At 44.9% G+C, this 25539-nt stretch overlaps 1 protein-coding gene across 3 annotated transcripts in view; it reads left to right on the forward strand.

Annotated features, from left to right (window-relative positions):
• Window positions 1-1061: 1061 nt before the first annotated feature.
• The window catches only part of Tmcc3 (transmembrane and coiled-coil domain family 3), a 245731-nt gene continuing 221253 nt past the window's right edge, over window positions 1062-25539 (forward strand). Inside the window, exon 1 of one of the 3 annotated variants that reach the window (XM_028783004.1) lies at window positions 1062-1131. The gene's annotated coding sequence lies outside the window, so the exon portion shown is untranslated. Of the gene's footprint in view, window positions 1132-16810; window positions 16909-25539 lie in introns of those variants that run through there. The other 2 variants (XM_028783003.1, XM_028783008.1) reach the window with 2 other exon arrangements.

A 25539-nucleotide genomic window follows, 5' to 3' on the forward strand; every position in this document is an offset into this window, starting at 1 on the left:
CCATCACTGCATCCACCCATCACTGCATCCACACCATCACTGCATCCACTCCATCACTGCATCCACTCCATCACTGCATCCACCCATCACTGCATCCACACCATCACTGCTTACCTGGACCACTCCTGTCTTCACATCATCACAGATCCAATCAGTAACACTTAAAGCACATATTAGTTCAGCTAAGGTAATGCTCTCAGCCTACAGATCTAATCATGTGCTGCTCAGAACACAGCAAGGAGCTTTCTACTGCCTGCCAGACAAAGTCTAGCTCCACTGCCAGTGCCCATCACGCCTCTTAGGGCATGGTGTCTGTTTCCTTTTCTAAGTTGCTGTCAATGCTCACCCTAAAGTGCAGTTTTCAGCTACGAACATCCGTGCTGTTTCCTCAATCTGACCCTGCCTGCCACTGTACACACCCTTCAGAACTCTTAGTCCTGCAGGCTTCCCCTTCTCCACCCTCACTCACTGCCTGCTTCACATGCATTCTCTCAGCATCTTTCCCACTTACCTGCAAAGCCTTTGTAGGTGTTGAAGTTCTTGGTTACCTTTTCCCTCTCCTTAGTTGGATTGCCAGCCCATGAAGACTGGAGATTCTGTTGGTAATCTGAATGAATAGAAGTATTTTGGTTTACTCATTTCTAAGAAGACAACTTTTAGCTAGGTCGACTCACTGTAAATAGAGACCACACCTATATTGTTTATGATAATTCTCAATTGTCTAGCATATCAATGTGTTAAGCGTCTCTTTTCCCAATCATTCTCTGTTGGACATCAGTGAGAATTTTATTAACTAAGCTGTAAAGTCTAGACTGTGAGCTGTTTAGTTCATTCATATTCCTGATTCTTAACACTAATACCTGATATTCCCTAAGTGTCCACTAACTACTAGTTGAATGAATGAAACACTGAGGAAAGACTGAGGGCCAGTGTATGTCGTGCTATATCCTGCTCATCTCTTTGATGGCAATGCTTTAGAAATACCAACCATAGACTAGGAAACTGATTATGTAGTATAATGGTGTGAGATGTGATAGTCTTTCTGTCCTGTCACAGGGAAGCCATTGTCCTTGGGAAGATGGAGTCTTCTTATTTGTCTGCAGGACCAACTTTAAATCAGCATCTTGTTGGGTATGTACTAGTTACTTCCTGCATTGTTGGAACAAAGTCTTTTCGGAAGCAACTGAAGGGATAAATGGATTTCTTTTGGCTCACAGATTACAGGTTACAAGACATCCTGGAGGGGAAACGATGGAGCTAGGTGCTCAAGGCAGATGAACATGTTGTCTTAAGAGTGCAATGAAAGCTCACATACAGAATCCTGACTATGCCTTTCAGGGCCCCACTCCCGGAGTGTGCTGCCCACAGTCAAGGTGGATTTTGACCCCCCAGCTTAATCTAGGGAAGTCCTCATAGGCATGCCCAGAGGCTAGTCTTCTAGATGATTCTACCAAGATGATAGCAACCATCAGAAGGTTTGAAAAATTGCATTGCATTTACATGGCCACCTTGATTTAGAGAGATGAAATACCATGTAGATATTGTCACTAAGGCCCCTTTGAGGGAAGTGTGGTGTTGGTATAGAGATCCAATCCCTTGGTCAGTGATGGATTTCCTGGGAAGACACATTACTTTTCCATTTTTTGTTATCCCGGTGAAAACTTGAACGTTTTGACTATGGCCTACTACAAGGAACAAGGTTGGCCACGTATGGATGCACTTGGATTACTGACTTTAAAGGCTAGAAAGGAACTAAAGAGCTAAATTAGTAATTCATGGAGTAATTAATAGAAGAACTCTGTGTTGAAAGGGGGCAGTGATGGGAAACAGGTAGGCTTAAAAGCAACGGCCTGGCAAGGCGTCGGAAGTCCAGCTATTTTGTTCATTAAGAAAGGTGTCATCAATTCCCAGGCTTAGGACCGCCATTGAAGCCCTGCTGTGTGGAGCTCTAGTCTTAATTGAAAATAGAGTGATTGATCCCCTTCTGTATGTATTAACACTAACACCGATGCTGCAGTCTCCAGGGCGCTCTCTTTATGAGACTGGAGGGAGTGTGTGGAGCCTGCAGCCCAGGGCATCTTTTAGTTTTCATAGCAGGTCTAGTCAGGAAGAACCAGGGCCTGAGTATCTGAATGGTGAGGCTGAGGAGCTTGGACCTGAGTAGGTTAGGCCTAAGTAGCATGTGGACCAAGTGAAGTTGGCTGCTATACCTAGGACGTGGGTGGGCGAGCCACGCAGCAAGGGAACTGTGTGGTGTACAGAAAAGAACTGAAAGAGCGAAGACTTGGGTTTGTCATGTCCTTTTAGCTCCATAGTTGAGGCTGCTGAGAATTTCTTGGCTCTGAAATTCAGGGGACACAGAGATGAATTCTTAGGTACCTGTGGTGATTTTAATGAAAAATGCCCCTCATAGTCTCATGCATTTGAACACTTAGTCCCCTGTCAGAGATGCTGTCTGGGGAGGCCATGGAACTTTCGGGAGGGAGAGTCTTGCTGGAGGATGTGTGTCCTGGGAGGCAGGCTGTGGGGTTTTATAGCCTCTGCTCACTCCTGCTTTCTTGCTCTGCTTTCTGAGTGGGGATGAAGAGGTAAGGAGCCAGCTTCTTCCTCCTGATGCCGTCCCTTCTCTGCCTGTTGCGGTGCCTTCCCTGCCATGACAGACTCAGTCTCTCTAGAAGCACAAACCAACACAAACCCTTTCTTACCTAAGTTGTCATGTCAGGGTATTTTTTTTATCACAACAGAAAAGTGACAAAGACAGTTCTGAGCTTTCCATGAGTCCTGGGGACCAAACCCTGGTTCTCACACACCTACGCACGCATGCACGCATGCACGCACGCATGCACGTGCAGCAAGAAGTTTTCCCCACCACGCCGTCTCTTGAGTCCTCTGTTTTGGTTTTGTCCCTGACACCTAAGTGATGAAAACACGTTTTGTGTCAGCTACGCCAGTATAGCTAACTGAGTTCCTTGGATCGGCGGAGGGCTGAGGGCGAGAGAAAGAAAGACAAGGAGTCATCTGGTAAAGACCAAATGCTGTATTTTCAACTGCATAGCTCCCTTTTATACTCCCCACAAAACAGGAACAAAATAGGAACAGGAACAAAACAGGAACAAGGAGATACACTTGGCAGCCTACCACCTAAGCTTGGATTTCTCCTCGAGCAGTCTTCTCAGGGAAATGCATGGAGATGGGGGAACCGGCATAACAGCACAGGTGCAGAGGACGGTGACTCACAGTTTTGAATGAGAAGCAAACAAATCAGATTAATCCCCAGGAGCTGTGAGGCAGGAACTAACAGGGAGAGGTAGGTAAGCATAGTTCTAGCCATTTGTTTTGGGAATGCAGAGACGTGTGGTGTGACCACTCTGGAAGGGTCCCAGTGAGAGGAGTGACCCAAGTGTGACCCTCTGGAAAGGACCCAAGGCTAGGAGGCATTGTTCTGGTTCCGGGTCTGCTATGGCCATCAGAATTGAATCATGGTCCTGTTATCTGGATACAGGGTTTGGGTTGTTTAGAAAATGCTGAGGGTGGTTCCCAACACGGCTTTGATGCAGACTTCTTCCTCGGTCTGAAGCAAAATCAGCAGAAGGAAACAATTATGTGGCTAGCTCTGCACGGTGCTAAATGTATTCAATTTAACAGACTCTCCTGATTTCTAATATTGGGTTCTCTCTGCTTTTTATGTTCCATCCTCTTATTAAATAATAATAAATAGGTGGTGGTTGGATTGCTTTCATTTTTTAAATGACTTCAGTTGGCAAATTTTAAAAAAAGGTGGAGATATTGTTGTAATCCTTTAAATTTTTTTTGAATTTTTAACGGTAGATTAAAAAAAAATCTGCCCATAAATCTCAGACCAAATAACCTTCAAAATTCTATCCAGTTCTACCAGTTGGGGATTTTAGCCTTTTCTTTTCACTTGTGACTGTGAGGCGAGAAATTCAAGTGTCAGTTTATATTTGTGTCCTGGAACAAGCTGTATTTTTACCCAGAGAAATCATGGTACCTCTACATAAGCATTACAGATACCCCGTTCCCTTCAGCTTGAACAAAGCCTGAAGCAACGCTCTGTATCTAAGTTAGACAAAGCTGAGACGAGAAGTGGGAGATGGGCTCCCAGGGTCACACATCCCTGCTAGGGAGATGCTCTGGCTTAGTGTGGCCACCATCGAACCTCCCCTTGTTATCTGTCACCTAACCTGAAATGAGGATGCCCTGTGCATCCAGAGCCTGGAATACACTAGGCCAGTAAGCTACTACTGAGCTACGCCCCAGGCCCAGCCTTCTTTTGTTTCTTTAAACAGCTCCTTCGAAACATGAAGAAAAAAAAAAACTCAAAACACCATGGATTAAGTTTAGCCTGTGGATTATAATGATAGACAGTCGAGCATGGTCCAGGTCTCTGGAAGGTGCTTTGGGCTGAAGATGTTAATGGTACGAATGCAGTTACCCCATCTGACCAATGCTGCCTTCAGGAATTTATTATAAGCAGATATGCTTATAATTTATTTGAAATAGCAACATACTAAAAGCTATCTGGATACTCACCTGTAGGAACTGATCAAATAATAGATTATCCACAAACAGTATGACTTAGCCTTTTAAAACTTCCACGCAGCAGCTGCCGGCGTAGACCATCCAGCGACAGAAAACCAGGCGAGGGTTGCTGGTTCAGTGGCTAAGTGCTTGCCAAGAACGTGCGAAGTTCTGGCTTTGACACCAGCAGTACAAAAAAGTGTGAATCTGGGGAGGTGCAAAGAATATTTTTTTTAGCATAGTAGTATTTACTATTTTTTAAAAGACTGCATCTTTGTATGTGTGTGTGTGTGTGTGTGTGTGTGTGTATGTGTGCACACACCTATACATGCGTATTGTGTTGTACAGGATGCGCTTGTGCCTGTGTAAATATAGGTTGTCTGGCAATGGTGAACGTCACTGAGGAGTCTGGCTGAGGGGCTGAGCGAGTGATGGGACACTGATTTTTTTTTTACTTTATATTATTTTGTAGCTTATAAATCTGGTACCACACACATGTATCGTCCATTCAGAATTAAACTGAAAAAATTTTTAAAGAGCTAAAATAAGTGAGATTATGCTAATCCCTAGCGTGAGAAAATTTACTCAACTGCTTGAAATAGACCAGAATCACTTTTCAGTCACAAGTGAGGCTGCCCTGCCCTAAGAACTGTACATAGCTGTTTCCCTTCGTGGGGTGTTTTGACAGAATAACATTTCTCTGTCAGCCTTTGATCATCCTCTGTGGTGGAACGCCCCTCTCCGGGGGCTGAGTTTCAAGTTTTGTTGCTGCTACTGTTCTTCTGATTTTCAGACAGCCGAACTGCAGGTTAACCTGACCAATACACAAACGTGAAAGTTCTGAGGCGGGTGTGGGGAGCTGTGCTGCTGCTGACGGCTACTCTGCGCAGTCCCAGACTTTATTTTTCTGTTTCATGTCCACTAAACGCAGAGATAATGTGGAGCGTGTTCCCCAGAGGTCCCTGATTACACACCCCTGTGGTCTGCTGTGGTGTTTCCATCTGGGAGGTTCTCAGCATCTCACTGAGAAGTTCTTGGTCCCTATTCTGACTAGAACGCCCAGCCAGTTCCGTGGATCACGAAAAATTTAAGTGTCCAGCTTAGAAGGGCAGCACTTCCTCTTGTGATGGGAAGTGTTGGGGGAAGAAGGATGTGGGGGTCCTGGAGGCAGACATGACTGGCCGAAGATGAAGAGACAGATGGGTGGTGCGTGGGTGCGGCGTGTGGGTGGCCAGTCCCACTCCTCTCCCCGATCTGGCTTCACCCTTCAAGCCTCACCCATTGTGGCTTAATATTTGTTCAAAAGGCTGGAGCCCCCGGAATGCTGCTTAAGAAAGGGGGTGGGGGTGGGGACAAAGGGGGTGCAGTGGGAAGATGTTGAAGTGCTGCAGGAGGAGCAATTGTTCAGCCAATGAGCGGCAAGGTCTGAGGACCCTGTACAGCAGTTGAAAGGACCCTGAGACAACTCACGACTTAAGGCCTGCTTCTTCTATTACCTGTTCTTTGTTTGCCAATGATGTAACAAAATACCCCAGGCTGCCCACTTTATAAAGAGATGGTTATGAAGTTTAAGAAGCTTGAAAGACGGAACAACACAGCACCATCCCTGGAGACCCTCCACCTCCAGGTCCTTGCTGCGGAGGGCAGATGGTACCATGGTGCGAGTGCTCGTGGGAGAGATGGTGAGACCGGGAACCAAAGAGAAGTCAGGCCTTCTCTTTTAACAACCATCTTCTAATAAGAACTACGTTGTTTCTAAAAGCAGAGACACTATAACTTGGTTTCCTTGCTGTAGGCACCCACCTCTAAGAGGTCCCACCACCTCTGATGTCACCACACTGGGCACAAACCTTCACTGGAACCCCCAGGGATAAACCACATCCCTGCCACAGCAAAGAGGAAGGCTGGGGAGGCAAATGGCTAGGCAATGATTTGTAGAGAACAAATCCAGGTTGACGCCATCTTCTGAGACCCAGTGGGGGCTTCTCTGTCTCGACTCTGGCTTGTGTCCCGGCAGTGAGTCCAGAATTAGCTACTCTGTTTCTCTCTGCTAGATGCCGAAAGTAGGAAATGCGGGTCCTCGCTTGGGTCAGAGAATAGTCTCAGACTCAGAAGGCAGATCACTGGCTCTGTGGGGCTTCTCCGACCCTTGACCTCAGTGGGGCCCTCAGTTCCTTTTCATCTTTGGCCTTACAGTTTTCTGAGACAAGCTCTCTTCATCAAAGCCAGCAGGAGATAGGAGGCAGCTGACTAGTTTTCTCCAGACCCCTGCACTTCTTTCCTTCTTTCTAGGCATGTGATTTCTCTCATTTAAATGGGAACTGCTGAAAACATCGCTAGCTCTTTCCATTTTGAAATGCGTTCCTATGTGTCAGAGATCCTTCCGGGTCGGATACTTCCAGGCGTCTTCCTTCACAGTTATCTGGTGGCTTGAAGCTCCCCCCAGCTGACTCCAGCCCTTGCTTCCTCCCAAACAAGATGCTTCCTTGTGGCTGGCTAACTCAGGCCCTGCTTCTGGGGGCCACTCTCTTCCCTACTGTTACTCCTCTGTAGTAGTCCCTTAGCCACTTGAGACCAGGCTGACGTCTGATTTCTCCTTTATTCCACTTGTCTATGTAAAATGTGGGGAACAAAGAAAAATAACAGAGAAGTCAGTGCCGGTCAGTTACAAATCTAGAAAATTACTTGATATCGTATGCATTTTCTTCTGCTCTCTTCCTGAGGTGGGCGATATGTGTGTGTAGGATCCTTTGATGCAGGTAGCGTCATGCACATGTAATACTTATGATGTATTCCTTCTTGGATGTTTCTTCTTCTCTAACCACTGTTAATACGACCCTTGGCAGGTCTCACAACTCCATGACGTTAAATAATGCTCTACCGTTTAATGGACAACCCCTCTGGCCTCATTTGGTTTCTCTCCTGTTCTAATTTAAAAAACCCAACCCAAACCAACCCAGGTGAGGACAGAGTTTATTTGGCTTACAGTTTACAGCCCATTATCAAAGAAGCCAGGGCAGGAGCCTGGAGGCAGAAACCTTGGAGGCGCCTTGCTTGTGGCTTGCACTTCATGGCTTGCCCAGCTTGCTTTCTTATACATCCCAGGACGATCTGCCCAGAGCAGGCATCTCCCACAATGGGCTGGACCCTCCCACATCCATCAGCAATCAAGAAAAACACTCCACAGACTTGCCTATTGGCCAGTCTGATGGAGGCCTTTTAAAATCAAGGCTCCATCCATCTTTCTGACAACCTTAGCTCGTCAGCAATCCCCTTCCCCTTGGGTCACTGAATCCCCAGTCTTTCACTGCTGTCCCTTTCCTGGTTAATGTTGGTGATGAGTTCCGTGGGAGCCCTCTTCCAGGATGTGCTTCATCCTGAAAACACGCTACAGGACCGGTGATGTTATCAGCCCCTTTTATGGATGAGAAAACTGAGGCTGGGGATCCTTTCCTGATGACGACCTGGTAAAGGGAAGAGCTTGCATTTGAGCCTTGGTGTCAGCTCAGAGCACAGCAGGTTATCTCTGCATGGTGCTTTCCTGTTGAGTGAGGGATTTCTCTTCTATGCATAGGGTGGCTTGCATCTCCAGAACACCGCTGTTTTCCAATTCTTGTGATAAAGCTGGGTATGCTAGTCCTGCAGTGACTGCTTTTCCTATTGGTGACCTTCAGTGAGTAATGCCACCACCTGGGCCTCTGCTGCTCTTCCCTTCTGTTTCTAAAGTTCTGTGACTTTGCTGAACAACAAAGGGGACAGGCCAAAATGAAAGGCCTGTTGTTGTCTGGTTGGTTTCCAGGGGTGTTTCTACTTGGCTCAACAGATCACATCGGCCTGGATGCTGCTTTTTCCCCTGTGCTGTTCAGGCAGGGTTTGGGGTGCCCCAGGGAAACCCCTACAGCCGTGGTAACCCCTACAGCTGTGGTATTGTCTTCTTAAATGTCAAGGTAGAGTTTTCCTCAAAACAGGTAAGTCCCTTGAATTCCCTTGAATTCTGAAGTTATGCATTTTGTGACTCAGCAGCATGTATGGGAACTGCATGTATGTCCCTCCCTGATGCAGGCACTTGGGTCTCCTGCTAAGCATGATGGGTTGCTAGAAGGATGTGCTGGGGCGGAGGGTCCTTTTGCTGCAGAGTAGGTGGGTGGGCAAGTGGTGGGCCAACCAGGTCAAAGGTGACCATGTTTTTCCTGGCATCATGGATGAACACATGGTCTGCCTTGCTTCATTGCCACCTTATCCCAGATCATGTCCCTGAATGGCCACCCAGATAAAGGAGAGAACCAGAAGACGTGTGCCTTCCAGAATAGATCCTACCTTGTGTGGTTTCTCCTCCCTTTTCACATTAAAGAAGAGGATATTTTGAACTTGGTTGGGTTTCAGCTGTTCCCAGGAAGTAGCCAAAGCGTTCTGCAGGCCTTTGTTGGGCTCTGAGGTAACCAAGCTCTGCAGCAGGGCCTGGTAGCTGTGGTACGCTGCCAGCTCTTCCTGCAGATGGCCTTATTTTTCTCCTGTTTCCCTGTTCGCCAGGCCTCTCCAAGATGCTGGCTGGCGTGTTTATCTTGGTCCAGTCCCCTTAGAAACAAACAACAATGTATCTATTTAAAACTTCCTGCCAGTGTTGATTTTGAATCTATCTTGCTTTAGCCAGAGGTAGCCTAGCTTTCTTTCCATCGAGAGAAATGATCGGGGGACCTAATTTCAAAGTATAAGTCTCTAAGATGATCTTAAATGAAGGTTTGAAAGACACTTGGCTGAGTGGGTAGTGAGTTGAATGGGGTACAGCAGTAACGAAACACTAACTGGCTATGAAGAATGCCCCTGTATCAACCCCGGGAGGGACCTAGGGTCATCTTGATGGTGTTGGTGATGGGTTGGGAATAAAATAATAACATCAGCATTTGTTGAGTAAATACCTCCTGACAGATGGTCTGCAAGCTCCAACAGCTCTGTCCTGTGTAGTAACTCAGTTAAATAACATGTTCAAAATCAGCTAGTTAGCAGAGACCTAGGTATTCAACAACTGTAGGGTTAACAGTCTCCAAGAGCTTTAAAGAAATGGGACTACTCATAGCTTTAAGTTGGGAAAAACAGAAGTGGATTTTTGTTTGTTTTTGTTTTTGTTTTCTCATTTGTTTGTTTGTTTGTTTGTTTGTTTTTAAGACATTGTCTTTGTTGCTCAGGCTAGCCTGGAATGTACCATGTAACCTAAACTGGTCTCAAATTCATGAACCTCCTGCCTCAATAAGTAAATACTGGGATTACAGACGTTGCCACCATGTCTAGCTCTGAAGATACTGTTTTTGATAAATATAGTAGAAAATATTTTTAAAACATGCAAAAGGTTGTTTTTCCTCTCCGTACTTTCACGACACCCCAAGGTCTGCCCAATGAACCCACCCCACTGTGTTCATTAAAGAACTTTATCGTCTTGTCCTGTAATTTACCTGTTGTGGATGGCACTGGTTTTTTGTATTCTGATGTTAATTCCGTTCTCCTGGGAGGGACTGCAGACAAGGTATGAATCACATACTCAAGGACTTCTGGTGAACCATCCCAATCACTGGGGGAGTAGGAGGTGGGACTTCCAGGTTGGATTGAGGAAGAGGAGAAGGAAGACGGGGTTAGAGGCAGTTTGGAACGGGGTGAGCGCATGAACAAGATGTAGTGGTAGAGTTTTCCCCGGTGTCATGGCGTAGCCACAAGGATCTGCCACCGGAGGATTAGATTTAATAGGCTTACAAGATTATGTTTTAGCTGTTGTGCCTAGAGATTGAGTTACCATTGTTCCTAAACTCTGTGTGGTGTTTTTCTTCTCACAGTGACTCAACCTAGTTCGAGAGAAAGGCCATGGGGTTTTGAACCATGGGAATGGTGTGATAGTGATCCGCCAATGGTAACTTAGCGAGCTGGGTGGTGAGATTTTGAAGTTCTGGAGCTCTGGTCAGTGCTGGGCATAGTGCAGGAACATGGCAGCAGAGCTGCGAGCCAGCAGAGCTGCGAGCCAGCGGCCGATCCTTTCTAATATCTCCGGCTACTTTTACCCATCAAAAATCATTCCTTCTAAAGTCAGAGATTATTTTTGTAGTGAATTTTTAGAATTGTGCATCTGTGTGCTCCATGTCTAGATAGAGCTGGCACTGCAGAAAATTGCCTAGTGCCAACCTTCAGGCAGTAAGCTCCCACCGTGCCCCAGGGTCTACCAAGAAGGTTCTGACGGGTTCACTGTTTGTCTTAGGATTTCATTGCTGTGAAGAAGACACCATGACCACAACAACTCTTATAAAGGCAAACATTTTATTGGGCCGGTTTACAGTTTCAGAGGTTCAGTCCATTATCATCATGGTGGGAAGCATGGTGACATGCAGGCAGACATGGTGCTGGAGAAGGAGCTGAGAGTTCTACATCTTGGTCCAAAGGCAGCAGAAGAGGATTGTCTTCCACACTTGCCCAATATGGGCATAGCTTGAGCTTTTACCTAAGACCTCAAAGTCCACCTTCACAGTCACACATTTCCTCCAACAAGGCCACACCTACTCCAATAAGGACACACCTCCTAACAGTGCCACTCCCCATGGGCCAGGCGGTTAAACACATGAGTCTGTGGGGGCCAAACCTATTCAACCCCCCCACACCGTTCATTATGTAGAAATGCATTGGGAGAGGCTTCAACCCCAAGGTGTCTTTCTACCAGCCTGGTGACCCACAGTTATGCTCAGAATTATACACTTACCTGCAGTCTCTGATGGATGGATCTTCAATCTTGGAAGAGCATGTCTCTGCCCTCTGTGGGCTCCCAGGCATCCCCAGATAAAGAAAACTTTAACAGTCAAGCCCATGGGCCAGTTTTTGAGATGCATTAAGGTTTAGAGTTTATTTCACATAAATATTATTTTATTTAGGGAGCCTATAATTAAATTTTCACCCTTTGGTGATATCCTATGGATAGAGTACCTAAGTCTTCCCTTCAACTGGTGCCTCCTGTTCTGTCAAGTGGTTCATATTTAACTTGGATTCTAGGTGTAGAGCTAGTCTGGACATCTCTTCAGATTATGTCATTTTGTGCTCATCTCCAAACTACACGTCAGATATGGTCTGACAGTGTTACGGGGCCTGCTAGCCCCTTTCATGTGGACAAGAACTTTATGGCTGACAATGACTTACCACCTGCCTTGTGCGGTTGACATTTGCTGACTCTTCAGTTGACCAAAATCCTGTCTCTTTTTTGACTCCCACAGATTTTAGTCAAAGCATCCCTCCATCATCTATCCTACAGAATTCCTGTCTTAAAGTAGCAGGCTTTATATTCAGTATGATAATCAATGCTAAAGTTAACAGCTCACATCTTTTGAAAGTTTGCTATTTTTAGCTTACTGGGTTTTCCCCAAAGTTTGCCTTCAGTATCATTCTGAATCTCACTTCTTCCCTTTCCTCACCCTTTCTGCCCATAAAGAAAGAAATCTGCATACTTAGCCCTTACCCACACCATGTCCGGGTCTCTGTACCCAAATGTATTTTGATTTTGGCTAGTCCATAATGATACAGGCGAGGAGGAGGCAGGCCCAACTGGGGATGGGTGGCATGAAAACTACCCGGATTTCTTTCTTTTTAAAGCAGGGGTGGGGAGCAGGTATGTGGATATGTGTCATATATGTGATACATGTGTGTGTGTGTGTGTGTATTGATGTGTGCCTCTATTTGGTCATGTGTGATATATGTGTGCATATATGTGGTATGTGTGTGTGGTTATCTGTGTTGATGTATGCATATATGTGGTCATGTGTGTGAATGTGTGTGTGTGTGTGTGTGTATGTGGTACAGTGTAGTGTGGTTGTGTGTGTTGATGTGTGCATATATGTGGTCATGTGTGTGTGTGTGTGTGGTATGTGTGTGTTGATGTATTCATATATGTGGTCCTATGTATGTGTGGTGTGTGTACGTATGTGTTTGTATATATGTGGTTTTGTGTGTGTGTGTATGTGTGTATGTGTTTTTTATATATATGGTCATGTGTGTGTGTATGTACTTGCCTCTTCATGTGCATGTGTGTGGAGGTCAGAGGTTGTCTTCTGGAATATTGCTTTATCACTTTCCACTCTGCTTTTTGAGACAGAGTCTTGCCATTTATAACTAAACTGGCTGGCTAAGAAGACCCTGGGACCCATAGTCTCTCACCCCCGTCTCTGGGATACAGGTTAACACCACCATGCCTGGTTTTCATGCACATTCTGGAGGTCAGAACTCATGTCCTACGTGGACTTTACCTACTAAGTCATCTTCTTAGTCCCTAGATTCTACCCGCCCCCAAGCTGAGAACTGAACCTAGGACCTCACACATGTCAGACAAGCGCTCCACCACTGGGCTCTAGCCCCAGTCCCAGATTTCTTCTCATCTCCTCCCCGCCCCTCTGGTCCCAGAACAATGTAGGTCGTTATTGTACATTTCTGAGGGCTTGTGGGGCATGCCGGATTTTCCAGGCCATTGCCCAGTGTGCCTCCAGAGTGAAGATTCAGAACCACATAGATCCATTAGGGAGAAGTAACAATGACTTAAACAAAATAGGTGGGGAAAAGATGGAAATAAGTTTTTCATTAAAGAAGAAAAAAACTGTAGAGCTTGCTGTGGTGGTATGTACCTTTCTTTAACCCCAGCGTTTGGGAAGCAGAGGCAGGCAGGTCTTTGTATGTTTGAAGCCAGCTTGGTTTTCGTAGTGAGTTCCAGGCCAGCCAGGGCAACATGTTGAGACCCTGTTAAAAAAATTTGTGGAGAGGGGGGAACATGGAAGTGGACGTGCGCCTGTCTCTAGTAGTCAACGGTAGTTGATATAGCTAGGTTGGCTATTGGGTTACACCTCTGATTGTGTGGGCATCTGGTTATTGAGCATCACCAAATACATAAAGCCTTTGGATAATCTAAAAAAAAAAATTGCATTAATCACTTAATCCTAACATTTCTCCAAGACAAGCAGTAGATGAATAAGCACATGGAAACCAGACGAGCCTTACTAGAGATTAGAGAAATGCAAACTGAAGCACATGAATGGATAAAATAGGGATAGAATTGCTGTCAGGGATGGGGAGAGATTGGAGTCCCCGTGTGCTGCTGCTGGGGAGGTAGTAAGTACAAGCACTGTGGAAAAGAGCTGGGTACTTCCTCAAAATGCTAAACTTAAAACTTAAACTCACCACACCCCCCCACACTCTATCAGTTACAGAGCCATGAGAAATGAGCGTATACCCACGTAAAACCTTGGCAGTCATCAGCCTTTTCATTGTTGAAACTATAGGAGTTTTAAAATATAGAGAGTCCCCTGTTAGCTGTGTGACTTGCAAATGTTTCGTCTTAGTCTGTGCGTGACGGTTCCACTTTGTTGATGGTACCTTTATTCGTGACCTTTCTCAACATTGTATGATGCCTGTATCAGCGACCTTTCTCGTTGCTATGACCAAGTAGCTGACCGGAAGCTGCGTGAGGGGATGGGGAGATTGTTCTGGCTTGTGGATCAAGGGAAACATCGTGGCTAGGAAGAAGTGGTTGTGCAAGACTGTTTGCTCACATGCCAGCAGATGAGGACCATAAGAGAAATTACCCATGTGGTGCCCACCTGGCTTTTGGCTTCCCATTTTGTATTCTGTCCAGGAACTCAGCCCATAGGAGGGGCTTATCTGCATTCAAGGTGGGTCTTACCCTCCTCAGTTAATCCCCTTTGGAATCACCCTCATACACACACTCAAAGATGTAACTCTCTAACTCGTACCTTACATGGTCCTTAGTCCAGTGAGTTGATTGTTGAGGTCAACCATTATAGTATCCTTTGCGCCAAAGTTTTTAATTTTGTTGAAATCTAATTCATCTGTTTTTCCCCCTATTGTATCTTGGGTTTTGTTTCTGTATGTGTGTGCTAAAATTATTAGGTTGTTTTCTATTCTGAGCTAGTTATTGACTGTAATATGCAAGAGGAGCTAGCTGTGAGTAATTGCGTAATTAAAATCTTTGTTACTGAAGAGCCATAAGTTTACATAATTCTGAGGTTCGAGCTATTGATGACTTCCCTTATTTACCTTTGAATCCCCTCCCCCACCTGCACTAAAAAAGATACTAAAGACAAGCTTGTTGGCTGACTCTGGGAGTTTTTTTTTCTTTCTCTTTTTTTCTTTTCTCCTTTATTTTTCTCTTTCTTTCTTTCTTTCCTTCTTTTTTTTCTTTTTGCTAGAATCTAAGCTGTGTCCTGTTCGGGCTTTAAAGATAGATCTAAGTTTCACTTACATCTTCGTTCCACTTACTCTGTGGCTTTTTTTCTAAGCTTTTAAAGCCCAGGGAACTCAGCTGCCAATCTGAATCTGTAAGAATGGACGAGACCTCCAGTATTTTTTTTTTTTTTAGAGTGCTACCTCTCTTTGTCACTTCTGCCCCCAGCCTGAGATTCTTCAGCTGTCTTCTCACTGTCACTGAGACAACAGCTGGTGGCTTTGTGGGTGCCATGGTTATGGTGCTGTTCCCGCCAGCTCTTTGGGTTAGTGGCTTAGGCAAGACCACCTAGAGAAGTCTTTTATGGGGGGGTAGCATGGTAGATAATGGCCATTTCTATCTGCAGTTCCAGGGGCTCCTATGGGTATTTTGCCTCTGTGGGTATTGCTTTCACATGGCACCCCCACATACAGGTAAACAAAACACTCATACACATTAAATAAATCTTTAAAACAACAACAGCAGCAAAAGGTTTGTATTTGTACTGGTCATGCAGGGTTTTATGTGCACCAATCACAGGCCTTCTGCAGAGCTTGTGAGGAGCTGCTCTTCCTCTGTCTGGGGTAATGAAAGGTTGCAGGGTCACATAGAGTTCACTCAGGCTTGTCTTCCTCTGGGTGCTGCTTTCTAAGGCCAACGAACATATCTGGAGTGGTCATGCTAGGGGTATATCGTCAGCTCGGGATGTAGAGGTGTTTTGGTTGCTGGAGTTTCTTCAGAGGGGTTATAAAGTGTCCATTAATATCTGGGCTGCCAGGGCCATGCAGCCAATTACTGGGAGAGGGACTGCCCAACTGACATTCCTCCACTCAAGGATACCAGGAAGGGCTTGTCAAGTGGCTCACTCTTGTCACTTTTAACCCTCACAGATCGCAATAAAAGTGTGTGTGCAGTTAGCACTTTAAAAAGCTCAATAAAGAACTAACACTTCTTTTTGTTTTTTGTTGGGGCTTTACTAAACCCAAGCTGGCTAGAACTCACTGTACAGCCCAGGCCAGTCTCAGACTCATAGACTGCCTCTGCCCCTGCCCCTGCCCCTGCCCCTGCCCCTGCCCCTGCCCCTGCCCCTGCCCCTGCCCCTGCCCCTGCCCCTGCCCCCAGCCCCCTGTCCCTGCCTCCTCTGCCTCCTCTGCCTCTCCCCTGTGTGCTGAGATTACAGGCAGAAGTCTCCATACCCAGTGGAGTTAATAGTGCTTAATATTACCTAGCAGTGATTAACAGCATTAAGTCCTGCTCCACTGCTCTGAGGAGAGTCCCTGTAATCTGTTTTTAACACATATTCTTATCCTTTGAGAATTAACTCCTCCCAGATTGACCCTTCAACTTCTTATAACCTCCTAACTTGTACCTTTTAAAAAAATAACTCACTGAGTCAATTTGTAGGGCCCATATACTCTGGGGTATAAAGCTATCCACTGGAGTGCAGTTGACCTAACAGGGGTCACACCCTTTAGGAAAACCAGTACCCTCTTCCCAGAAACCATTGTCTCTCAGAGACCAATAGCTCTTTAGTTAGGAGCAGGGCCTTTTGATTCCTCCATGCTAGGATGTTGATTGGCTTGTCTTTGATCTATTTGCTTAGACTTGATTCCCCCTGCTTCCTTTGGTAAAGAAAATAATTATTTTTCAAGTCATCAGGGAAACCTTTCTTAGTCCCCAGCCATCTCTGTTTTTTTGGAATTCACGGAGAAGGGACGGAATGTCTGGGCAAGGAGCCCTAGTGTGGTTGTGTGAGCTTGCAACCATGGAGTAAACAAAACTAGAGAAGTTTCTAAGGAAGGCCTGGAAGGGGCCTGGTGCTCTTGTATGTGAGTAGATGTTGTGTCTTTTTCTTGAGGAGAACATTGCATTACCAGGAATCTTGGGGACCAGCGGTCGTCAGGGCACCCACTAGGGAATTGCTGAGCCGAAAGATTAGTGATCTGAGAAACAGGAAAAGCCCCATGGTGGGGTGGTGTAAATGAAGCAATTTTGCAAATACTTCTGCTTTTTGTTTCTCGGTCATTATTTTTAACTGAAGCAGTGTCATCTGAAGCTCCCACAGACTCATGGGCTCTTTGTACACGAAAGTAGCCTAGATCTTACAGACCTAGAACCACACCATCTGGCCCGAAGAGAAGGTAAATACTGCTCTCTGGTTTTCATTGGTTTGTTTTATTCTTAAGGGAGATGTCAGCAAAGCTGTTGGCTTTGTTCTTTCTGGCATATACTTTAGGGTTTGGTAGATATCTATTTTTTGTTTTAAAGAGACATTCCAGTAAACAATTGCAAGCAGTACTGTTATTCATGGCTTCTAGAAGGCGTCTCAAGGGCAGAGGGCAAGTTTCTCTGCCCAGGACATGGGTTGTATGTGCATCTTACTCCTATGAATACTTTGCTGGGTACTGTTACCAAGTGAGCTTTTATTTAGACTTCAGTGTTAGCTAGGACTGTGACTGATAATAGAAAGTACTGATAATTAACATTTCTTAAGAGGCCACTGGGCACTATTGTAAGTATGGTACCTGTGCTAACTATGTAACCTCCTCAGAAGTGCATTGAGTTTGTTAGCTGTGCTTTTACTCCTATTTTTTAAGTGAGAAAATAGAGCAGACCTTCCATCATCATGAGGGCAAGCATTAACTGTTAGGCTAGCATTCCTAGTAGCGCACAGCAAGGCAAGCTTTATGGGATACATTAGACTTGAGATTGGGCTAAGTTTCATAAACCTCCTCAGTGGTATGTGATATATAGTTGGTTTTCAGTTATTCTTGATTATGTGTGTGTGTGTGTGTGTGTGTGTGTGTACATGATTTCTTAATATTCAATTTGAAGAAGAGTTAGATACGATCTCACTGGTCTCCCAAACTGGCCTCAGCCTCTTGAGTGACAAGAAGCCCATTCCTGGTTTGAAAGTTTTAGACATCAGTAGATATTGTAAAAATGAAGTCCACTTGTGTATCAAATCAACAATTGATTCTTAGGCAGTTTGTGGGATTGGTGCTTGGGTTGCAAAGGCAATGGAGCCCTGGTCTCCTGTGCTCTCAAAGGAATGTCACCAGAGAAGAAGGGGGAAAGCACTTCCAACAGTTAACATTCCTGAAGTCGTGACACAGAAAAGTTTCTTCGAATCCTCTTTCTAATATCTGATGGCTGCAATAGGAGATGCCATGCTTCTCTGATTGACCAGGTTGTTGTCTGGTATTGATGAGCTCACCCAGAGCTCTCAGGTATAGGTTATGGGGTACAGTTGCTCCAGGATGTGGGCTTCTCACTGACTACTGGGTGAGAGATGCCCACAGGCCCCTTTGATCACCTTAAGTACCTCTGCAGGGCAGGCTCAGGGATGAGATACATCTTGTAATGCAAGTAAAAAGAAGGACTCCCCCAACACACACACACACACACACACACACACACACACTAAAAGGATAGTGATCTTGTGATAAAATAAGAGACAGGCTGGTAACACATTAGGTCTTGCTAGGACTCCTTCAACATGGAAGATTTAGATTGTTCTTGGTACATGGTGAGAATCCAACCAAGGGCATAGAAGATGGTTTGCTCATGGTAGGCCCTAACCACTATACTTCCTTGGATAGATCAGCTTTAGACAGAGAAAGAGTAGCCACGAGGCTATCTCTCTGGGAGAGATACATAGGCTCGTTTTAAGCTGGTAGACAGAGCTCTGGAACCTTAGAGAACCTGGAACCTTAGAGAGTATCACATCTGAGTCCTAGAATTGCCTTTTCCTCTAGCTAATGTGCTACCCAGATTTGTGTGTGTGTGTGTGTGTGTGTGTGTGTGTGTGTGTGTGTGTGGTGGGGTTCTAAGGATCAAACGCAGAGCCTTATGGCCTCATGCTTGCTGCCACTGAGTCAAACCTCCCGCTGGGGTGTGTGTGTTATTTCATAGCTAACGAAGTCCTGTAGATGAAATCATTGGCCAAAAGGAATGTTGGGAGATTCAGTTTTTTGAGCAATATATCTTGGCTGCTCCCAGTCTGGATGGTGTTCTGAGTCCATCATGCCCTTAATTCAGGTCAGTCTCAGGCCCTGTGAGGTATGCACTCCTGCCCACACCCAACAGCAGAAACTGAAGCACAGAGACAACTGACTGACTTGTTTTAACCAAGACTAAACTCCAGATGTCTGGTTGGGAGGGCAGAGTGGCTTGTCTTCTATCTTGGACAGCAATTTAGCTAAGTCATCCTGGGAAGAGAGAGAACTTAAGAATTGTCTAGACACACAAAGTGGATTGAACACAGAAGCAAACGTGTTACTTCAAAACTGTGTTTGAAATAGTTGTAACGGTAGAGCGGTTACCCCTGGGTGTTATCAGGAGCCTTTGAGCTGGTTTTAGCTTCCATGACTCTGGCCTGGGGAGAAGGCAGAGGTGCAAAACAACCTAGGGGTCTAAGGTTACTTGTTCTTGCCTTGCCCCCCCCCTTCAGTGCCCACCACCCAGCCTGTGCGAATGCTCTGGGTTGTGTGTGTCTCTATGTGTGTTTGTGTGTGTAAGTACACACGTGTGAGTATGCTTGCATGCGTGTGTGCACGCTGCATGTCGAGGTCAGAGGGCAACTTCGATGCTGCTTCTTGGGTGCTGTCTACTTTATCTTTTGGAAAGATTTGTCTTTACGTGTACGTGTGTTTTATTGCATGTACGTATGGACACTGTGAATTTACAGCGCTTTAAGAAGCCAGGAGAAGATATTGGCTCCTCTGAAACTAGTTACAGACAGCCATGAGCAACCAACCAAATATGCATCCTCTACAAGGGCATGACTGAGCCATCTCTCCTGTCTCCTTTTTATTTTTGAGCCAGGATGTCTTGTTGGCCTGAAGCTTGTCAGGTAGGCTAGACTGTCAAGCCAGCAAGCTCCAGGGATGAAGATGAAGATGATGATGATGATGATGATGATGATGATGATGATGACAACGGTAGTAGTGGTGGTGACGATTTATTACAAGCACAGCACCAAGCCTGGCTTTTTACATGGGGGTTTATGTTCCGATACTGATATTCTATAACAATAGCAATGACGGAAAGACAATTTCTCTGATTCTGGTTTAGAAGAGAGAGTTTTTACAAATAATTGCATTATTACTTTGATGGAGGATTTTTTGTTTGTTTGTTTTTTTAAATCACTAAATTACTGGTTAAACTGTCTTTGTCCTACATAAGAAATGGGTTAATTAGATGGCAAAATTCAATATTTTTATGTATTTTTATTGCTGTAGACATCAATAGAAGTTTGTTTGTGCCTCAGAGTGTCTTTAGATGATAATAATAATATTATTAAAAGCTAATATTAGGGTTTTCATAAGCATCGGAGCTATTCTGAGTGCTTTACTTTTATACCTTATAAACTCTCATGGCTTTGATAGCCAAAGCACTGAGACATACTGTTAAGCAAAGGAGGGGCTATCCGTGAGAGAAAAGGGAAGGAAAACTTCCCTGCCTTCTTTTTCTTATTCTTTTATGTCTGTCTGAAATGTCTCCTTTGGTATCCTGGTTCCCTGGGGAAGAGTCTAGCTGTTGTTGTTGTTATTGTTGTTGTTGTTATTGTTGTTGTTGTTCAGTCAAGCTAGGATAAAGTTGATGCCATCTGAGGTTTTTCTGGTTTTGGTTTTCCCACAACGAAAGCATTTCTTTCACAATTTGTCATAATATTAGCATCTTAGAAAGAAAACATGTAAGACTTCTAAGAAAAACTTATAAAAACTCATTAGATTAAGATCGTCAGTGGTTTCCACGTCTGTACCTAACATTCACAATCCATTTCTCCTTCTTTACATGGCTACGGTCACAGGCTAGACGCTTCATAGATTTCATGCTCGTTAATATAGATGCGGTTGTGGTTACGGTTGCAGTTGTTGTTGTCGTTGTGCTTCTTGTCCTTCTTCTTCTTCTTCTTTTTCTTCTTCTTCTTCCTCCTCCTCCTCCTCCTCCTCCTCCTCCTTCACCTCCTCCTTCTCCTCCTCCTTCTCCTCCTCCTTTCTTTCTATAGCTTTGAGTTATTCTAGTAGTTTCTCATTTTAAAACAAAGTACTCCCTCTGTCTTTTCCTGTAAAACATGTGCAGTGGTGATGAATTCTTTGAGATATCATTTATATAGAAATGTCTGCTGCTCTTCTCCTTTTCTCCCCAACCCCCTTCTTTCTTTAAGACAAGTTCTTCCCATGTTGTTCCAGCTGACCTGGGACTCACCCTGTAGACCAAGCTGGCCTCAAACTCACAGAGATGCCCCTGCTCCTACTTCCCAAGCTCTGGATTGAAGGCATTTGCCATCTGCCATGTCTGGCTTTCCTTTTATTAAAAGATTGTTTTCCCCAGATATGGAATTCTTGCTTAACAGTTTTTAAAATTCCCTTTCAGGATTTAATGTCATCCCCTTTCTCAGGTATCACCTCCATGGTTTCTACGAGAAGTCAGCTATTAATAGTATTGTAGATTCTTTGTACATAAATAGTCACTTCTATTTTGATTTCAAATTTTTCTGGTTTGGATTTTTCCTGCTTGGAGTTGGAGTTCAGGTAGAGGTTTTTTGTAGCCCTGGCTGTCCTAGAGCTCACTCTGTAGCTGTCTCCGAGATCTGCCTGCCTCTGTCTCTTGAGTGTTGGGAATAAAGACATCCAGCTTTTTCTTCTTCTTGTATATACATTCCTATACATCAAATTTAGGTACTTTTTAGATTTATGTCTTCAAATCTCCCTTCTGCCTCTTGTAGGTTTCCTCATGCCTACACTGGTTTTATTTACTTTTCTCCATTCCTTTGTCTCTCTGCTTCTTAAATTGGACCACTTCAACAGTCTCTTCCAGCCTGCAGGCTCTGTCTCCTGCCTGTGCAGATCTGCTTTCCATTTTAGTCTTTGTACTTAGCAGGAATTTCTGTGGGATCCATCGATAGTCTTGTTATGTTTAGATGCCGTGTTCCAGGTTCACTTCGGTTCTGCGTAGTTACCTCTAGCTGACCAGTCTCCTTTCCAAGACTCCTGGTGGAGCCTGGAAGCACAGATCCTAATGGGCTGTATGATTTGCTATCCGTTCTGACTTAGCACTCATCCCATGCACTGCAATACCAAGAGTCAGACTGACGGCTGAGGTAACCGAAGAGCTCGTGGACAGGCTGTGTATACAGCGTGGATACTTTGCACAAAGGGATGGATGACGTGTGTCTTAGGTTCTATTCAGAATTTCTATTCAGATATTCCATTCACAATTATAAACTGACTACTTATTTTTGGTACTCTACATTTAATATTTCCAGACAGCATTTAACTACAGGTAACTGAAATTATACTTTAAGAGAAACTGCAGGTGAGGAGTCGATTTAACATCTGGCCAATGGTTATACTTACTGGGTTGTTTCATAAATGATTTCTGGAAATTTCTTTTTTTTTTTCTCAATGAATGACCATATCTCCCTATAGCACGAGTCAGCATTTTTTAAAAAAAAAAAAAATTAAAACTTGACATTCTGAGTACTCTTATGTGGTGACCCTGGAAATCTTACTTTTCAGAGTAAAAGTAAATTCGGAGATTTGTTGGTTCGTTATTGTTGTTATTGGGGGCTGATGTGTATTGTGAACTTGCTAACTGATATCTGTCACTCTGTGTTCTTGTTTTTTGTGGTCACTGAAGTTTCTGTTCTGTTATCTCTGTGGTTGGCCAGTGACCTTTTTAAATGTCTGTCTCCAAAGAAGGGAAAATGTGGGGGATTTATTTTTTAAAATTTCCCTGTAGATGTTAGGGGAACTCAACAGAGTCCAAACCAAAGTAGGCATCTGGGTCAGTCAATCAGGAGGCACTGTCAAAATGCATGACAACATTTTGGAAGGAAGGGTCCTGCTGCCACCCCAGCACCTGCCAGCGTTTTAGGTGCATGGTGGTCCCAGTGTCCAGGCAGATCTCTGCGAGTTATGAGGCTAGCCTGGTGTACATAGTAAGCTCCAGGACAGCTAGGGCTATGTAGGAAGACCCTGGAGAAAGACAGAGAGAGACAGAGAGAGTAAGAGAGACAGAGAGACAGAGACAGAGAGACAGAGACAGGGAGAGACAGGGGAGACAGAGACAGAGAGAGACAGGGAAGACAGAGAGAGACAGAGAGACAGAGAGACAGAGACAGAGAGAGACAAAGACAGAAAGACAGAGGGAGACAAAGAGAGACAGAGAGACAGAGACAGAGAGATAGAGAGACAGAGACAGAGAGAGACAGGTGACAGAGAGAGGGAGAGAGAGAGGGAGGAGGAGGAAGAAGAAAGGAGGGAGGGAGAAAGGAAGAAAGAAAGGAAGGAAGGAAGGAAGGAAGGAAGGAAGGAAGGAAGGAAGGAAGGAAAGAAGGAAGGAAGGAAAAGGGTCTAGTTTCACTTTTTTCCCATCTGAACAACCAGTTTTCCTCTCCTGTTTATTGTAGATATATCTGTCCCCTGTTATCTATGTTGGACCCCTTTATTTACACGTGGGCATGATTTCCTGGTTCTCTATCCTCTCTATTTTTGTTTCTTTATATTTCCTTTATCTTTATTCCTTTTGTGTACTTATCATTTGTTCTTACAAGTTTTGTTTGTTTGGTTGGTTTTGAGATAAGGTCTACGGAACCCAGGCTGGCTTCAAACTCCCCTGCATCATGCTTCAGCCTCCTGAGTTCTAGGACTGCCGCTCGTACCGCGTGCCGTGCTATTTTCATTCCTGTACCATTGTAGCATAATGTGAAGGCAGGAAGTGTGGTTTCTCCAGTTGTTCCTGCTCAAGACTGTTGTGTTAGCAGCTTTTCCTGTTGCAGCAACACAGTGCCTGGCAAAAGCCCCTTAAGAAAGGGTTTATTTCGGCTCATAATTCATGGGTACAGTCTATAATGGTGGGGGACGTTGTGGTGGCAAGAACTTGAGATGTCTGGTCACACAGTGTCTGTAGCCAGGGAGTAGGGAGCCATGAATGCTTGTGCCTGGCCCTCTTTCTTCTCTGTATCGGATCTGAGATCTGAGACGGTGCAATGGTCCCACCCATATTCAGGATGACACTTCCCACCTCAGTTAAGGTGATCTTTAAGGGGTTTTGAGGGGTGTCTTTTGTGATTCTATGTGCTTTAAAGCCTTGTTCTGTTCTGTCTATGTCATTGGCATTTTGATATGCATTATATTGAGTCTGTGGGTGGTGCAAACACAACATCGAGTCTTCCAGCTCACAAACACATACTATTTACCAGTGTGTTCTGTAATTCCCTTCACTAAGGTCCAATAGATTTCACTTACAGATTTAAAAACGTTTATGCTTAAAGGAGTACAGCTTGCTTTTCCCAGTCGGAATGGCAGTGATGGGCACTGAATCAGTAGCTAATGTTCTCTTCCTTTCTGGTTACCTTTTGAAGTCCCTTTCTTCCAGGCCCTTAGAGAGAAGAACCACCTAAAGTGGAAAGCTTACAGAAATGCTGGACCTGCCGCAACAGGAACCAGAACAAAGGGGCCAGAGAAGGGAGGGCAGGGTGCTTTTAGCACTGTTGTAGCGATCTGGATTGAGAGAAACTTTGTTTCACTGGGTGGGTTTAAGTCTTATCCAAGTGCTAGGATCCAAACAAAGGGCGGTGTCTTAGGGTTTTACTGCTGTGAACAGACACCATGACCCAGGCAACTCTTATAAGGACGACATTTAATTGTGGCTGGCTTACAGCTTCAGAGGTTCAGTCCATTATCATCAAGGCGAGAGCATGGCAGCATCCAGGCAGGCATGATGCAGGAGAAGCTGAGAGTTCTACGTCTTCATCTGAAGGCTGCTAGCAGAATACTAGCTTCCTGGCAGCTAAGATGAGGGTCTTAAAGCCTACACTCACAGTGTCACACCTACTCCAACAGGGCCACACCTTCTAATAGTGCCACTCCCTGGGCTGATAATATACAAACCATCACAGGCATTGATTCAGATGCCCCACTTTTGGCTACTCTCTGGCATCTCAGCTCACGGTGTCCACTCCCTTCCCTCCTGCTTGTGCCTGAGTCCCTCATGAACATCATCAGCCCCACTCACACCACTGGGAGTCACCTTAATACTCTCCTCAGAAACCTCCGACAGTAACCTTTCTCAAAACAGCTCACTTTTCCCTAGCCTCCTACCCAGCTTGATTTGGTCCAGATCCGAGACACTCCTTACATTATGCTGATGAATAAGCCAACATTCACTCAACACATGCATTTTCTTATACTCAACTTCCTAGGAACTGCTATAGGGCAGACACTGCTCTTGACTTTGGAGACAAGTGGCTAAGACAAAGGTTGAGGTTTTTATGATGGGTTTGTATTCGAGTTTACAGAGATAGACCAAAGTAGGTAGACAGGGTAATTTCAGGTACTAGTGAATGCATGGGGAGTACTCAATGTCCTGGTTAGTTTCTTATGGTCAATTTGACACAACCAAGAGTCAGCGGGAAGAAGGACTGTCGAGGTTTCTATTTGAGTTCCAGCTCTGGCTTCCCGCAGGGGTGAATCGTGATCTGGGAGTGTAAGGTAATATGAACAGTGTCTTTCCCAGGTTATTTTAAGTGGTCAGTAAGGTAGTGGCTGGGGATGCCTTTGGGTTGGTGCTCAGTGAAGGCCTTTCTGTGATCTAAGATTTGGATTGTGTAGAATATGCCAGATGTCCTCTAAAAGTACAGATGTTAAAGTTCCAGCCCCAAATACCTCTGTGTGTGTATGTGTGTGTGTGTGTAACAGAGAGAGAGAGAGAGAAAGAGAGAGAGAGAGAGAGAGAGAGAGAGAGAGAGAGAGAGAGAGAGA

This window comes from Grammomys surdaster, unplaced genomic scaffold (genome assembly GCF_004785775.1).
Source record: "Grammomys surdaster isolate TR1022 unplaced genomic scaffold, NIH_TR_1.0 958, whole genome shotgun sequence".
In the NCBI taxonomy this organism is placed as follows: Eukaryota; Metazoa; Chordata; class Mammalia; order Rodentia; family Muridae; genus Grammomys; species Grammomys surdaster.